Raw genomic sequence first — 16,957 nt, 5'->3', positions numbered from 1 at the left:
GTGTGTGTGTGTGTATATATATATATATATATATATATATATATATATATATATATATATATATATATATATATATATATATATATTACAGTATATATTTAAGCTATGGTCAACAAGCTTAATAACAGTCCGTCCCTTTTATAGTAATCACAATTATCACTGAATGACTTAAGAGGTATGTTTGTCTTTGATTTATTTCTTGAATATTATTAATCCAGTCATCTTTTTCCTTATATGGATTATGTGTTACCAAAAAGATTACCTAACATTCTGAGATTTGCAAAACCCATTTTCACTTTTTTTTTTCATTATTCATCCAGGGACCACCATCCAACAATCTGTATTACGTCATCCCAAATAGTGACAAAAGGTTGCTCTACCCCTTTTTTATATGCCAGTAAATGCAATAACCTCGTCTCAGACCTTCCATTCCATTCAAATCTGAAGAGCTCAAATTTGGAGGAGGGATGAATATCGTGAAGATCTGTTTCGTTTCATTCACAGAATCACGAAGAGACGAGTGTTTAGCAGACTCTAGCTTTAAGGACAAAAAATAGAATGAAAAGAAACACTTACACTTTATAAATTAAGACCATTTTGTACACTTAATCACTTAAGTAAAAAAAATAATGTAATACACGGTTTACATGTGTTCTAGTACAAACTCTGCGTTGTCTTGCTGTACTTGACGTTTTAAAAATAAAATAATAAAATGCCCACTGCTGTTTATCACCCTGTACCTATTATGAGAGAATACCACTTTACTGGATTTGGTCTTTATGCATAAGACCTGAGTTCTAAAATATGTGAAATCGTTAAAAAACCTAATCAAAAGGTGACTTGCATGTGTCTTCTTTATATATATATATATATATATATATATATATATATATATATATATATATATATATATATATATATATATATATAGAAATCATCAACACACAATCACGTGTGGAACAGAAATAAATTTCTGACTCACGTCGGGGATCGAACGTGAGTCAGAAATTTATTTCTGTTCCACACGTGATTGTGTGTTGATGATTTCTATCTTATTCACTCAGAAATGATAATTCGAATGAAATGTTGTCTATTGGGTCATTGCTGAGTCGGGAAGTTGGGGAAAACTCGCTGGTATGCAAGCAGTTAGCTTGCCCAGGTAATTCCCTGGGTGCAGTTGCTCTCAGGTTCCAACTTCTTTTAGACTTGCATGGCCCAGTGGATAACGCCCCTTGCTTTCCACCTGAGAGACCTGGGTTCTGATCCTGACGTGAGTCAGAAATTTATTTATTATATATATATATATATATATATATATATATATATATATATATATATATATATATATATATATATATATATATTATTCCGAATTTCGAGAGGCGCTGGAGTTTACTTTGCTATCATTAATAAGACCTTACAATAAAACCCTCGAAATACCGTAACAATGGGTAGGTCGCCTAGTGAGAATTCTGCTTCTTAACACTTACTTTATTTGCACAAGCACACTGGTAAATTAAAGGTAACAGATCTCACTAAAATGAAAATGTGATAAATCAATGAACTGGAAATTAGTACATTAAGTAATTCCAATGTGTACATAAGTGGACAATATACAAGAGGTTTTTAAAATTCCAGTAGTCATACAATTATATCAGCCCAGTAGAGTGGACTTCTCTGAGCAAATCAGGAACACAGGAGAAACATCTACTTGGCAAACGACATTGAACACACTCCTGGAAGTGAAATAATTCCAGATAAGACTAATCGTAATATAATATCTCTCTTAGAACGAGTTAATACACAAGTAAAATGGATTGCATTACTCTAACCACTTCTAACAAGAGAATGGCATTACTCTATGCCCTTATAAACAGGGACACGCACTGGCACTGACAAATACACTGTTGCAAAGTCAAGGGAAAAGGGATTGAATTAAATTATGAATTGTGAGAGAGATATTGAGTAGAGAAAAAGTTACACTGGCTTAGAACTAACTCTCGAATCACAGGACGTACCATACTTTGCTTGCTTGGGATGCTTGTACAGTATAGGAGATTCTCAAGGTGCGGTAGACCTTAACTATCTCGTGACGACGTCTGGTGCAAAGGTTAAAGCTCTCCGAGGGTGTGAAATGAGGGCCTGCAAGAGTCAAGGGCTCAATGCTCCAACTGGCAGCGCCTTCGGCGGACTCGAACAGACTGACTGACGGCTCCTGTCATCTTGCCCTTTTTATGGAAGAAATTGTGCCGCAGGCATGACTTTAGGCATTAACCCGAGCGCGTTTGCCTGTAGATTAACAAGAGAAAATCTTTGCCAGTATTTGGAGTACAAAAGGTTTTAATTAAATTTGGGGCTTAGCTAGAAGGGAATAGTCATTATCCTTCCAAGTGTTGTTCCAGGCATCTCATTAAGTAGGGGAGAGCAGAAACACTCTGTCAAACTCCCCTGTCGCTCCCTATACTATTGCTATGCGCTGTTCCCCTATAGTGGAGCTACCGTCGTTGGTCAAAAGGAGGGCCCCAATTGCTTTACAGCATTGACATAGCTCTGTTTCTCGAAGGTACTCGTGGATTGTGCATACCCTTTCCTTGCTAGGACCTTGACCTGTTATAATCCTCTTTGGTATTTCTTGGTTTTGTTTCTCTTGTAAAGAACGGAGTGTAGAGCTTTCTCTTCTATCACAAATGAAGATATGTGAGCATAAATTACATGAACTTTAAAAATGAACTATCACCAGGTGACTCTCTCCCTCCTTTTTAATGCCAATTCATAATTTAGGACTGCTCTGTTTTTTCACACCACTTCCAGTAATTATTAGGCTCGTTTGTCTTCTTTTAATCAGTCAAGTTTTTCTTTCGTTTCTTTGGTTTTTTCTTACATTTACGTATTATTTAGGTTGTTTCACGATTGCGCAAATGTAATTTGAAGAATAATCTCTGTGCATTGGAAATGCTCTCTCTTTCTCTCTTTGTGCAGATTTATTTTTTATTTTTAAATGTAATTGTAAGTATAATATTTATTAATTTTTATTATTTTATGCTATAGTTTTGCTATGCTTGGTTTTGGGGAGATAGGCTATCCATTATTCCTTGTGTTGACCTAGAGGTCCTTTAATGGGATGGGTTAATCCAAGGCTACTGACCCAAAACTATAATTCTTTCTTCCTAACCATCGCCTTAGGGTAAACGCAAGTGTGGCAGAATGTGAAGAAAGCGCTGTCCCATTGTCTTAATTAATATTTTCATATTCTATTCCTACCAATAATATTATCATAAAATTGCCATCAATTATAACGAAATGTACTTCTCACATAAAGCCTTTTTTAAAGAATCGAAAGGGAGTCTTCCACAGCCTTATTTGCACAATGAGGAAAGTACATTTAGTATCACTCTTTCAACCGCCGCCGCCCGACCCCTCGCCCCCGAGACCCTCCGACCAGTGCACTAGGGAGACTATAGTCAAAAGGGAAATTCCTTAATGATTAATAACTAAGCGATACCGCAGCATAATATATATATATATATATATATATATATATATATATATATATACATATAGATAGATAGATAGATAGATATGTATAACTGAATCACAAAAATATGGAACATGATGAATATATATAATAAAGATAAAATCACAAAAATATGGAACACTGATGAATCTTGGATTTTATCTTTATTTATATAATAGTAATATATATATATATATTTATATATATATATATATATATATATTATATATATATATATATATATATATATACACACATATATATATATATATATATATATATATATATATATATATATATATATATATATATATATATATACTGTATATATATATTTTTATAAATATTCTGCTGCATTATTTAGTAAGAATATCATTCTAACAAAGACACGAAGGCGTCTCTGTCGGCGCTAAGGGAAGCTAAATTCAGAGGCAGGTTGTGTGTTTAAAAAAAAATAACGTCTTTAGCAGGGATAGCTTAGCATTAGGAGCCTAACCCATAGGGAGGGTTTACCAAGTAACCTCTGGTGAAGGTGGTCTTAAGCTTCCTTTTGCTCTGTTCTATGCATTTGGCAATGTTTTGCCAAATTTTCAGACTGCCGGAGGCATATAGGCATACTGACGCAATAAATAACCCAACGCTATAGCTGCCCTGTTTTGACCCCTAAAAGAGGTGAGAGAGAGACTTGCTATCGCGCGAAGCACATGCGTTGTGTGTAACTAATTCTTTGTGCTTGCCCTCTTACTGTTTCATTGGTACTAGTGAGGCGTAGAATGGGTCTTTTCAAGACTTTTGATCGTCAGTCGCATGCGCAAGCAACCCATGTCAACGGTAAGTCAGAAATTTGACAGTTTCTTTGTCGATTTACTAGTATTCTTCCACTGTACTTCAACTTTTGCCTTTGTTTTCACCGCTTCACCACCATCTACAGAAACCTGGTATAATCAATTTTCTTTTATGAAGTCTAGTGTAATAATAATTAATATTGCCTAGCAACGCTGTGTAAGCTATTCCCGTGCAGTAAGTAGGAATTAGGGAAAGTTAAGTAAGTAAATTTCAGGCAGCCTTGTGTCTCGATCCCATTGTTGGGAAGAGACTTAGCCTTCAATAATACGAAACTGTGCGCTATATCAACCAGTATAGGCACTCGTTGCGTTATATTTTTTTCACTTGAAGACAGGAGCAGGGAAAACTGACTGTGTCAGACGCTGACCAATTGTTCATGTAATTTCCTCGCTATCACCACACATTCTTTCTTTGTCGGGGCTAATTAGGAAGTAAAGGTGTTTAATGTAATCCATTTGTTGCAGAGTAATCCGTTATCCCATACATTGTTTCCCCGACTGGTGACCTTATTCAATTAAGTAATTGTCTGTCTTTAAGGTTAACTGTAGCTTCAATTGACAGGTTACATGTGCCATTGGCGAAGCAGGACCCCATAAATTACATTAATTACTTAATAAACTCATCAGGCAAGCCCCACACTTAACATTGGCGATCTTGCCTAGGATCTAATTAAATTAGATAAAAGAATCTGGAATCAAATTAATTACACATTAATTCCAAAGAGAAAAGTCAGATGTTTAATTTCATGCTATTCTTCCAAACAAGGAGACAGGACAAGGCATAAGAATAATAAGAATACCAGTTTATAATTAGGAAATTAGCATAGGTAGGAAAGTGTGCATTAAGAGCATTTATAATTAACAATTTACAAAATTTCAAAAGAAACACTTTGCCGCGTTCAGATATCGTGGATTCTACATTCCAGCAAAGGTCGTGGGCCGAGTTATTGAGTCATTGTTGATATTTTGCTATTTTCCCTGGTCAAGGATTAATGCATAATATTGATTTTTAAATGAGTTAACATTTTTTGACGTTAGGTCCCCAAACATGGACCGTTCTCTATATGAACGAATTATTAAAGCATTGTTGGTTGAAGACCCGCTTCCTGCAATTAACTGGACGAAGCAGCAGAATCTTCTGAGAAGAGAACGAAGGTACTCTCAGTGTACAGTTTTAATGAATTGGACGAAATGCTCTTCAATTCAAGATGAATACGTCTGGAAGGGCCAAGTTAAAGAATGTAGTCAATATAAGCACTACGAATCAGTTCGTAAAGATTCGTTTTTTTTTTTTTTTATCGCGCAAAACTTGTCTTGCAATAATGTATAGAGGGTATTTTTTACAGGTGTCAGGAATTGAATGTATCGCTGACCACACAGTTATTGAAAGTTTCAAAAGTGACAGTTATTGATATGTTCAGTTTCTCTCATGAAATCTGTGAGAAACATTTTGAAAAAAACCCTATCAAGCTTAGTGGGCCAGGGACAACAGTGCAAATCGATGAGTCTTGCTTTATCCATACACCAAAACACCATAGGGGACATGCTCCTCATAATCCTTTGTGAGCATTTGGGATTGTTGATCCATCTTCGTCACCAGCTTGTGGTTATATGGAGAGAGTCGACTCGCGCTATGCTGAAACACTATTACCGATAATCAGAAAAGTGGTGATGCCAGGAACAACTATTTACAGTGATCGGTGGAAACCATATTGCAACATTCAGAGGGACCTAGGATTTGCTCACCATACTATTAACCACTCCTTAAATTTTGTTGACAAAACTACTGGTGTTTATACACAAACAGTTGAGGGTTACTGGAAAAAACACAAATTGCGAATAAAACGGATGACTGGATGTAGAAGAGAATTCTTAAACTCTTACTTGCAAGAATTTATGTGGAAAGAAAGAAATCAAAACGAGAAGTTTCATAGATTCTGAGGAACGATTCCAAGACAATATTGTTGTAATTAAATTCTTCATCTGTTGTTTATGTATTCAATCAATATGTACGTCAAATATGTTTAACTATGAATTTCAAGTACGATTTGAAATTTACTCAAGTGTTCATTTTAAAGTCGTTTATGTCATAATTAGGACGTTGTATTATTTTAAATTTGTACATTTTTTTGAGTCAATAATAAAATTTTTAAACAATATAATCCGTTTAACGTTGAAAACATAATATTTCAGCACTGTCGGGAGTCCTTAATTATACAGTACTTGTTCCCATAAGGGAGTGCTTATGTTTATAAGGTCATATTAGGGAGTGCTTTTCTATACTTGTCAACTATGGGAGTGCTTATCTTTACTTGATCCGCGTTATCTTACTGTGACTAACTTCTAACAGAATGGGATGTAATATTTAGGACAAGTGACTAATGTCTAACGGAACGGGATGTAATATTTAGGCCAAGTGACTAACGTCTAATGGAATGAGATGTAATATTTAGGCCAAGTGACTAACGTCTAACGGAATGGGATGTAATATTCAGGCTAAGTGACTAACGTCTAACGGAATGGGATGTAATATTCAGGCCAAGTGACTAACGTCTAACAGAATGGGATGTAATATTCAGGCCAAGTGACTAACGTCTAATGGAATGGGGTGTAATATTCAGGCTAAGTGACTAACGTCTAATGATATGGGATGTAATATCCAGGCCAAGTGACTAACGTCTAACGGAATGGGATGTAATATTCAAGCTAAGTGACTAACGTCTAACGGAATGGGATGTAATATTCAAGCCAAGTGACTAACGTCTAACGGAATGGGATGTAATATTCAGGCCAAGTGACTAACGTCTAACGGAATGGAATATGAAATTTCGGCCAAAGGCCAAAGGTCTTTCAGCGCTGAAAGGGAAATTAAGAATAAAAAGGTTTCCAGGTCGTAAAAGGAGGACAACTTCGCTGCTGTAATATGAAACAACTGTTGGGAAAAGGTGGAAAGTAAAACAGTAAAAGAAATGGAAGGGGTTGCAGCTACGGCCCGTAGGGACGATGCAAAGAACCTTAGGTAACGCCTACACCATGTGAGCTGCACTAACGGCACTAACACCCCCCCCACCCCCAACTAGCTTCTAACAGTCGAACACACACAAAAAAGTCAAAAATACAAAAGTATTTAAATGTGAGGGCTGGGAAAACAGACTCACTCGTACAAGAATTACCACCCAGATCGAACATCCCCATCTAACAAATTTAGAATTATCAGTTACTTCGCAACTGTAAAGGAAGTCTAACTACTTCCTACGAATCATCAATACAACACATTTACGACAAAAAACTGTGTAGAAACTACAACTTCAAGAGGATTTGGAGATGATGTAAATTACCATAGAAAACAACTGATTATAAAATCCATATTAATCCTGTGTTTTGATAAATACAGATTAGATCACGACCTAATAACTTGCAACGTCATGATCCGACAAAATGAATGAAAATGTATTCGAGAACCATTAAAAAACAACTATATGTGTTCACAAACGTGAGCGAAAATGACAGCAAAACACGAGTACGTATTCGTTTAAAAATATAAAGTAAAATGCATAAGCAACTAAAGAAGAAAGCATAACTGGTTACGCTATAACGGAGAATAACGTAGCAGGAAAGGGCACTTGGGTTTACCCAGTCGCTCTACCTTCTAACAATAAGACACCTGCAGTTGCTGCTCCTGTCCTACCATTTCTCATCGATTCTCTATCCAATTGAAGACTAATTACCATTAGTAGTAGTAGTAGTAGTAGTAATAGTAGTAGTAGGACAGTGGAACAGCCTTCCTGAGGATGTCGCGCAATTGGAACTTCAGAAGTTCAAGCGAAGATCCAATGCATTACGTGCCTAATGCAATTCAATTTGCATTCTAATATTTTACTTACATCTTTATTTCTCTATTAATTTGTTAATTCATCTGTTTTTCTAATAAATCATCTCCTCTTTCTGTAATTTCCATTACCTCCTGCTACTTCAATCGAATGAACACCACATTCTTTGGAAGCTTGAATTTCAGGTCAATGTTCCCTGTGAGCTTGTTCAAATGAAGAGTTCATCTTTTGTATAATAAACAATAGTAGTAGTAGTATTAGACCAACAACTTAAAAGTTACGAAATACTAAATTCACTGCTTATAGCTAAAAGTGCAGTAAGAAAACACTAGCTTATATAGGTGCATTTACTTTACTGTCACAAAATAATTGTCTGTAACTTTAAAATTGCTGCTAGCAAATTACTATCAATCCAAATGCTCAGAGTAACACCCGATGATGTATTAATGCACAACTTTATCTCTCCACTGGCTTCTCTTGAAGAAAGAAAATTGCCTAATGATTACTGCGTCTTTAGGAAGATTTAATCGACGTCTCAAAGCTACATCGTACTATCATCTTACTTATATATCCGCCCTAAGGCACGTGTCTTACAATCCCGGACTATTAAAAAAAATAGTGAGTGCATTCCACAAAATCTTTCGAAAGAAACCTTGAAGAGAAATCTTTTTCTACATCGTCCATCAATTAATTTCTACGAAACTTTCATATAAGATATAGCATCATTCTTTCCTGGACTCAGATGTTTGAATCTACCAACACCCTAACTGGATTTCAACAAAACTCTGAGGTGTCATCCAACTCAAATGTTGACGGATTGATTGCAGCACTATCTAAGCGTACCTGATTGTGAATGACAATCTCTGAATACTAACGGTGTTGGGATTAATTACAATTACAAGTTTTTATCTAGTTACGAAAAACATCCGTTGTTTATGAGAAAAGAGGGAATTGCTTTAGTCACAAAGAAAACGTGAAGTTCAAAAACACCAGATTTTAAAAGCAATTTGTACTTTTCCTCGGTACATATACTGGAGCCTTTCATATAAGGGGTTCAAGTTCAAAACTATAGAATTCCAGCTCATTACAAATGGCAATATTCAGTACTCAAGAAGATAATTCTTTCATATCAAGGATCTAATGAGTTTTTCGACAGGGTCTCTTTATATTAATAACATTCAGAGGATATGAAAAAGGTGTATGCATGTGTATGTAACATTATATTAAACATTCAAAGCATGAATACATAATACAAACGAATCTATTGCTTCCTCTTTACGAGTGATCACGGGTCAGGCAGTCTCATGAAGTTCAAACCCAGCTACGAGAGCAACTACTATCTGTTCCAAAATCATGAAACACTTCACTAACGGCATACTGTCTGTCTTTATGTAGTATTCAGGAATTCCACGTCAGTAAAAGGGACTATTCAAGCCCTCTAACACGGTTGAATTCTTAAGATGGAGAAAAATATTCTGCTCCTGATTAAAAAATCTTCGTCCAGTAAGAATGTTATTAATATGATTATTATCAGCAGTATCACACAAAATACTCTCTCTCTCTCTCTCTATCTCTCTCTCTCTCTCACGTGTGTGTGTGTGTGTGTATGTATGTATGTATATATATATATATATATATATATATATATATATATATATATATATATATATATATATATATATATATATATATATATATATATAAATAAACTATATTTATAATATATACATGATACATATACAATATATGTATATATACCTATATAAACAATAACCTCCTGATCTTCACACCAAACACACCCCAGTGCATAAAAATTTTTTTGACTAGGCCGGCCTCAGGCTATGCCACTTCTCGGCTACCAATCCCAAGCAATAAACTTTATTTATATATGTTTTTATAATGACTGCACATTAAACAAAAACCAAAAAATGGAACTAACAAACAAAATGTCATTCAGAACTTGGTCACAATAGCCAAGCCTGCCGAACCTGTGTATTCATCATCAGGCAACATATAACACCAAACACAAGACGTCCAAATGCATTGTATTAAATGAATGTGTAACTGTCTAGTGAATGCTGTGTCCGTACGAGTGAAACAAGAAAATGAAAACGCAATGGCCACTTTACCAGCGATATAAGGCTAGCACACTTCATCCTCGCTAGACTTCAATGTTTTTTACATTTTCTTTCTATGTTCCGCAGAGTACATATGGCATAGTCATATCATTAGTTAGTTGTATGTAATGTGCTGTATATAGCGTACAATTTACACTAGATAACTGGCTGAAAACACTTACTATGCAACAAGTATACAGTACAGGCAGTAAGACTTAAATAATTTTACAAAACAACGTTCATCTCTCTCTCTCTCTCTCTCTCTCTGTGCGGTACCAGAGGAAAGTTTTAACATCCACCAAGTATCCCCACTGACAAGTGGTACCTGAGGAACGTTTTAACATTCACCAAGTATCCCCACTGACAAGTGGTACCTGAGGAACATTTTAATATTCACCAAGTATCCCCACTGACAAGTGGTGCCAGAGGAAAGTTTTGACATTCACCAAGTATCCACACTGACAAGTGGTACCTGAAGAAAGTTTTAACATTCACCAAGTATCCCCACTGACAAGTGGTACCTGAGGAAAGTCTTAACATTCACCAAGTTTCCCCACTGACAAGTGGTACCTGAGGAAAGTTTTAACATTCACCAAGTATCCCCACTGACAAGTGGTACCTGAGGAACGTTTTACCATTCACCAAGTATCCCCACTGGCCAGTGGTACCTGAGGAAAGTTTTACCATTCACCAAGTTTCCCCACTGACAAGTGGTGCCAGAGGAAAGTCTTAACATTCACCAAGTATCCCCACTGACAAGTGGTACCTGAAGAAAGTTTTAACATTCAACAAGTATCCCCACTGACAAGTGGTACCTGAGGAAAGTTTTAACATTCACCAAGTATCCCCACTGACAAGTGGTACCTGAGGAACGTTTTACCATTCACCAAGTATCCCCACTGACAAGTGGTACCTGAGGAAAGTTTTACCATTCACCAAGTATCCCCACTGGCCAGTGGTACCTGAGGAAAGTTTTACCATTCACCAAGTTTCCCCACTGACAAGTGGTACCTGAGGAACGTTTTAACATTCACCAAGTATCCCCACTGACAAGTGGTACCTGAGGAACGTTTTACCATTCACCAAGTATCCCCACTGGCCAGTGGTACCTGAGGAAAGTTTTACCATTCACCAAGTTTCCCCACTGACAAGTGGTACCTGAGGAAAGTTTTAACATTCACCAAGTATCCCCACTGACAAGTGGTACCTGAAGAACGTTTTACCATTCACCAAATATCCCCACTGACAAGTGGTACCTGAGGAACGTTTTACCATTCACCAAGTATCCCCACTGGCCAGTGGTACCTGAGGAAAGTTTTACCATTCACCAAGTTTCCCCACTGACAAGTGGTACCTGAGCAACGTTTTACCATTCACCAAGTATCCCCATTGACCAGTGGTACGAGAGGAAAGTTTTACCATTCACCAGGTATCCCCATTGACAAGTGGTACACAAGTGTTTGCTCTTAGCTTTGCACATCATTTTGCACCTGTGCGGTTAAAGTCGAATTTTTGCCACTTAATGCAGACTAGTCTATATGTGCAGTCACTCCGAGAAGGCGCGATAGATGGAGCAATGCCGGCAAGTGTAGGTGAAGTATGAATGATTAAAAGGTTGCTGTGCTTAATGAAGCTACCCTCAAATTTTATATATATATATAATATATATATATATATATATATATATATATATATATATATATATATATATATATATATATATATATATATATATATATATATATATATACGTGTAATTTGAGAGTTGCCTGCACTGAGCACTCTTCTACATGGACTGGCCTGACAGGCGGGAAATTCGGTAAAAAGCACCTTCGCAAAACTGGCTTGACTTTCACTCGCAAAAGTTGTTCAGATGAATTTATGCTAAAAAAATCCTTAAAATCTTGCAATGTTTATTACATTCTTCTCTCTTCATGCCGACTTCCTAAGGGTGTTTATACTTGAACGACATTTATGTTATTCCCACAATGGAGTTAAATAGTCGACCACTTTCCTGAATAGTAGTTCCTACGCTAAGCCTCAGTCACTCCATGATGAAAATTAATAACACAGTAATCAAATCCGATTCCGTTCTGCTTTTGGAGAACCTGTCTGTGCATTCGTTAACCAACAGGTTTGTCCCGAGGCAGGTTGTACATTTCTTGAGTAGCATGTATAAAAGCTTTCTGGCTCGCTGGGCTTGCAGAGGACATTTGAGGCTGCTAAGCTGTGTACACCCACCGATCATAACTGCCTCATAATGGTCTTTTGGTCGGCATTATGCACCGAACCTGGAAATGAGGATGTTGTGATGGCGTGTCGAGATGGGAGAGGATAAGAGATGAATACACAGGGGATCAGCATAAGTGACTGAAGTGTCAAAGAAAGCCCAGGAGTCAAGAACGAGATGGTTTGGGACTGACATGTTGCAGGGGAGATCATGGAAATGGAGGCACTGGGTACAAGAAGGAGAGGAAGGCCTAAAAGATGGAGGAATTAAAACGAATGGATGTCGCAAGAAAGAGATACATAGAAAAAGTTCATTAAGAACAGCGACCCCAACTAGAGATTATGCTGAGATGATTATGCACTGAACCTCAGCTGGGCCACACGCCTTTGTCCTAAAGGATGTTGGTTCCAGGACGGCAGTGGCAGGAAAGACTGCTAGTTCAATACAAACTGGTTTTCTGTGTGTGTGTGTGAGAGAGAGAGAGAGAGAGAGAGAGAGAGAGAGAGAGAGAGAGAGAGAGAGAGCCAGGCATGACTGGCGATTATCAAGCATCATACTGTAGTTCCACAGGTAGGAAAAGGACTTAATGGCAGCGAATACTGTAATATGTCATATTTATAGCACAAGTTATGCAAACTATTATAGCTGAGGGGAAAGACTGACAATGACAATATTTAAACTAAACTTCAGTTCCGAATTGAAGTGAAATACATTTTTCATAAACCGTTAACTCCAGATAGATTTTAAAATGGATACAGTCTTAAAACAATCAACAAAGAACGGCAGATAAATACTCAAGACATTTTATGCATAATTAAACAATGTAATATGCGGTTGAGCTCCTGTATCCTGTTCACTGTGTATGACAATACGCTTTCTGCGTGCATTCTTTGCTATTCAAGAGGTTTTCATCAATGCTGCTCCCAAATGCCACTCCATTCACTGTTACGCGCGTACGGTAAAATAGTTATTTTGCTTGGATGCAATTAAGGATGTTGCGGGAAAAAATTTGTCAGAATCATTCAGAACTCTTAAAAACAACGAAGACAAACGGGTCAATATGAAAATGAAAGAAACTACTGTACAGAAAATACGATTTCTTAAATAAAATGACAATGCACCCCCTGGATATCGTATGCTCCAGCGAAAGGCCGCGGCCGCAAACAACAGCGTTTTCCTAAACTGACTGATTGAAATCAATGGACGTTCGTCAAAACGGCTGTCAGTGTCAGATCACCTAAGTATAAGAAAACAATACACTTACATGAAGTCATACGCCATTCGGATATCTGTTGTCTGGAAGAATGACGCTCAAGGTACGTGAAGTTGGAAAAGGCTGCCGAAGAGAGGCTTGCAAAATTTGACTGAAACTTCGCTACTCATAGCAATCCATGTTGCAAATAATAATAATAATAATAATAATAATAATAATAATAATAATAATAATAATAATAATAATAATAACCTACAAGCACAATTTAACGGTTGCTAGCAAAATAACTCGCTATCCTCTGAATGGCTTTTATGAATTTTTAAAGACTATGCACGACGAGTAAAAACTTCGCCAAAGTTTCTTTGGCGCAACTGGGTTTTCTGGACAGTATATAATGCTGTATGAAACTCTCAGCCACGGCCCCTGAAACTCCCAGCCGCGGCCCATGAAACTTTCAGCCATGGCCCGGTGGTGGTCTGAGTTGTTGGCACCTTCGACGTACGATCGTGGCTAACCTTAACCTTTAATAAAATAAAAACTACTGAGGCTGGAGGGCTGCAATTTGGCATGTTTGGTGATTGGAGGGTGGATGATTAACATACCAATTTGCAGCCCTCAACCCTCAGCAGTTTTTTAGAACTGAGGGCGGACAGACAAACAGCCATCTCAGTAGTTTTCTTTTACAGAAAACTGAAAATAGGAATACTGGGCAATATACTCTCGACTATTTTAAATGAAGCTAACATCGATGCAGATACAAAAACATCTGGAGGCAACGAAAAAGTTATTTAAATTGGTTTTGGGACTGAAAATATTTGGCGTTTTGGACATATTAAATATGTATGTCATCTTCAAGATGAATTCAAATAAAGAATACCTTAAAAAATAACTTAAAAACTTACCGTCACATTAACAAACTAAATGTCAAAACGCAAACACTAACTCGTGCTTTTCTAATTGCATTAGGTGATGCTGCCAAAACTTACAAATAAAAAAATAGCTAGAATTTCTTATCAAAACTATAATTTTTTTTAACTCAAAGACTAGAGATAGGAAACTTAAAGCTTATAACGACCTAAAAATTAATGGAAACAAAAATTAATTTATGAACTTGAGGCATCTGCTGCTGCTTTTTAAAGGGTCTGCTTTAAAAAGGAATGTATATTTAGAAAGAACAAAAGCTTCCCAGAAATTATCTGAATACACCCGATATTCAAAACTGTTACAAACCACTGGTTTTTAATTATCTTTACTCTTCACCCCACCATCACAACTTCGTAACTTTATCCAGATGTGATAAGAAGTCAGCTGACCTACACCAGCGACTAGATAATGCTCCAGTGCAGTGGAGCAGCTCCACACATCACTCTGGCCAACATGGAACTACACACCATCCTTTGTTGGCCATACTGTTACAGGCTGTAACTTTGTTGTACACCTACTACAGAACGGCCGTTGAAAAACAAATATGGGAAAATCTGTTGATTCTAAATACTCTGACAGATTTATAGGCTACAGTTAACACTTTAAACTGTCAGGCTGAACGGACAGGACAATGGTCCAGAGAGGACCACTGTTTAGCTCAGTACCTTCACCTAAAGTGTTTAAATTTACAGTAGACTAATCAAACACTTGTTTGGTGCTAAGCTACTGTCTGTCTGACATGACATACGACTTAATTCATGAAACGTAGGGCACTATGACGATCTCTTTTGGAATTAAAAATGTATGGAGTGATGTTTATGAGCTGCACACGAGTGTACGAGAGCCAGATTGGGAATTCTGAATTTTTCGGGAAAATCTGGGGAAATCGAAAAATTTGGAGAAATTTGTGGAATTTGAACAGGTTTCCAGTGAAAACTTAGTAACATTTAAGCCAAATATATAGTGATTAAACACACACACACACACACCAGACGACCACAACATCGAGGTACCCAATAACTTGGACCAATCAGTCTGTAGCCTTTGTTTTGAAAGACATACGGTTGCAGGAGTGAGGGGGACGGGGGTTGGGAGAAGGTTTCCCAGTCGTGGCCGCCAGGGACGCCACCACTCCACTGTTGACGAAAATTTTTTTTAAACATTAAACAATAACAAGCATAGCGCGTACACGTGTGTGACTGTGTACTGCAAGATCTAGATCTTGGTGTAGTGTGTCTACTGTGTTCGTCTGTGAGTGTGAGACGAAAACTGTAAACAACAGCGGCTTGTCGCGTGTGAACTCCCTTTCGTCTTAGAGGCAGCACAATTTAAACAACTCTAAAAGGTATGTTATAAATTAGATAGAATATAGTTATTTTTTCAAGGGTGAGAGAAGCCTGGGCCTAAATCAACATAGCCCTATAGTCCTGGAGACAAGGGGTGTTTGCATGCATGAAAGGGCCTGAAAATTTCGTGCTTGATTTAGTTAGAGGGTCCAGTGGGACACCTTTTTAGCGAAAGTAGACATCCAGAAACCCGGCAGTTATCGTGTTATTCAAGGTTTTCGTTGAATTTGATGAAATCAAAATAACTCCTTTTTTTACGTGTATTGGTTACATAAATTGCAATAACTCAGCAATGAAGTGGTCTACAGAGCTCGTTCACCTCTCAAAATAAAGCTTAAAGCATGATCTATTCAATGAATAAAAGCACAATAATACTGGTCAAAACCCAAGGTCACAAGAGGGCAAAGTATGACCTCTTCTGATGAGAAACTAAAATCTATGACTTTTCATATCTAAATATTTGTGAAAAATAGGCGAATAGATTGAACATTTAATGCTTTTACAATCTGGTTAGGTACACCATAGGCAAGTTTTTAAAATTAGTTGGAAAAATTGTTTACTTATTTTAACCCCTGTGTAGCAATCAATAAAAGGAATATATACCGGATCAGCATACTGAGGCATAAGAGGTATGTATATACCGTAATTTGTATTCTTAGGGATGGCAATAAGGATGCAAAAAACTAATCAATCCAGTTTGGTTTATATTCTCTGTTCACATATTGTTCATTTAAAATGTTGGAAAACCTAATTATTTTTTCAGTGAAGATTGTCTGACTCTGGCGCACCATAGAAAAATTTGAGGGCATCACAGCCACCATCCTCAAGTGGTTCTTGCGATTCAAAGAAATGCATAATTTGCCAAAAATCTTACGATAAATGTGAAACTACCAGCTCAGAGAATGGCAGGACACGTATCATTGAAGTAGCATAAATGA

At 36.9% G+C, this 16,957-nt stretch overlaps 1 protein-coding gene across 1 annotated transcript in view; it reads right to left on the bottom strand.

Moving 5' to 3' along the window:
- Positions 1 to 16,957, bottom strand: part of LOC136854168 (two pore channel protein 1-like) — a 449,951-nt gene that overhangs the window by 398,168 nt on the left and 34,826 nt on the right. The window lies entirely within an intron of this gene.

Source organism: Macrobrachium rosenbergii, chromosome 3 (genome assembly GCF_040412425.1).
Source record: "Macrobrachium rosenbergii isolate ZJJX-2024 chromosome 3, ASM4041242v1, whole genome shotgun sequence".
Classification (NCBI taxonomy): Eukaryota; Metazoa; Arthropoda; class Malacostraca; order Decapoda; family Palaemonidae; genus Macrobrachium; species Macrobrachium rosenbergii.
Note: the sequence above shows the minus strand (reverse complement) of the source record. Positions and strands in the feature narration are given on the sequence as shown.